General features: G+C 34.4%; 1 protein-coding gene across 1 annotated transcript in view; it reads right to left on the bottom strand.

The window, feature by feature from the left end:
• Positions 1–1,956, bottom strand: part of PVRL3 (poliovirus receptor-related 3) — a 119,516-nt gene that overhangs the window by 69,793 nt on the left and 47,767 nt on the right. The gene's annotated exons all lie outside the window — the stretch shown is intronic.

Below are 1,956 nucleotides of genomic sequence, written 5' to 3'. Positions count from 1 at the left end.
GGAAGTCAAAGAAAACAAGGCCAGGTGTGGTGGCTCACGCCTGTATTCCCAGCACTCTGGGAGACCGAGGCGAGAGGATCACAAGGTCAGGAGATCGAGACCATCCTGGCTAACATGGTGAAACCCCGTCTCTACTAAAAAAAAAAAAAAAAAATTAGCCGGGCGTGATGGTGGGCACCTGTAGTCCCAGCTACTCGGGAGGCTGAGGCAGGAGAATGGTGTGAACCTGGGAGGCAGACCTTGCCGTGAGCCAAGTTCATACCACTGCACTACACTGTTTTAGGTGTTTGGTATACACACAGACTTTATATACATACAATTTACATTCTAATAGTAATAGGGAAGATGACATTTAAAAATACTTAACTAAAACCCCTTATGAGGGCCAGGAAGAAAATAGGATGCTAAGAGAGAATATAAAAAGAAAGGCCTAATTTAGGTTGGGGATGGGGTTGGAGGTGATAAAAGGCTTCCCCAAGGAAGTGTTAAATTATGTACGATGCAGAGACTCTCTAGTTTTCTGTGAGCTACATAGAAAACTAAGTTGGCAGCATATGATCTAATGAGAAGCTAGAGAGAGACCAGATCAGTATTTACCTCTGCCAGGGAAGACTGTCCTACTGGAAAGCAAAGTTTACAAAAGAGCTGTAAAAAATTGAACTTTTAATAAGGTATAATTATCTTAGAAATTTAAAAAAAGAAACAGCAAAGATCAACAAACATTTTTGTAACTTAAAAGTGGTACTAAAAAATGTTGCTGAAAGAACAGTCCATATATCTGTGAGTTTAGGCATTAAAGTATCCCAAAAGGTTACCTCTAAATATTGAGGCATAAATTTGTCATATAAGACAATATTTAAGTTTGTTTACATGTCCTATAGGTCTCCAATTTACAAAAGGAAAAATGTCATGACTATTCTAAGAACATTTTAGGAGTAAGCCAATAAATCAAAACCATATTATAAACACTTACATTAGAAGAAATATTTTATATATCTAAGATTTCATTCAAGCAAACAAAAAACTACAAATTGAAAATATCAGTCATTATTAGACACTGGAAAGGTAAACATATATGCATATGCAAAATACATGAACTTCCAATTGGGATCTGAATTTTATGAGAAAAAGAAAAAAGTTAAGACTCTGTAAAAGCAAGGTAGGAAAAGGAAAATGAAAAATTTTAACAGAATTCTCCAGAGAATTAGGAAAAGATGGTATTAGCATTTAAGAATGCAATGGCAGTAACAGTTTTTGAACGATAGCTTTTCAAGTTAACCCTATAAAGGCTGAAAAAGATCCTGAGAATTAGCTTTAAAAACCATTACACCAAGTGTAATGAGTATGTGTAACTTAAAACTCCATGCATGTCATATCAAAAAGCAAATAAGTAGCAACAACAAAAAATAGAATTCCCTCAAAAACACCTAAATTTATAATTTTGCACATGGATAGAAGTAAAAGCAGAACCTAAATACTTTTCCTAATGTTATCTCTAATCTGCCTAATTTTCATTATCTTTGCTATAAACTATCTACAGCCATCACCTTTTCTACTACTCGAAATTTTTAAATGGTATACAAATCACAAAGAATGTATTAAAAACTAAGAAACTTTATTCAAAGGGAAAAGTAGATACAAAAGAATATATAAACACATACACAGGAAAGTATACCTTAACAAAAATATACAAGTAACAAGTGGCTCAGCTTTGAACCTGTATCTACAGTGGTTATTATCCAATGATGCATTTAAAATATTGTTTTTTAATCTAAGAAAATTCTTATAACATGATCAATGAGACAAGATTAGAAATAATATTGAAAAATACAGATGTTCAAACTAATTAATATGCATATAGGGAAGTCAAAGAAAACAAGGCCAGGTGTGGTGGCTCACGCCTGTATTCCCAGCACTCTGGGAGACCGAGGCGAGAGGATCACAAGGTCAGGAGAT

Source organism: Colobus angolensis, unplaced genomic scaffold (genome assembly GCF_000951035.1).
Source record: "Colobus angolensis palliatus isolate OR3802 unplaced genomic scaffold, Cang.pa_1.0 Scaffold98, whole genome shotgun sequence".
NCBI lineage: Eukaryota > Metazoa > Chordata > Mammalia > Primates > Cercopithecidae > Colobus > Colobus angolensis.
Note: the sequence above shows the minus strand (reverse complement) of the source record. Positions and strands in the feature narration are given on the sequence as shown.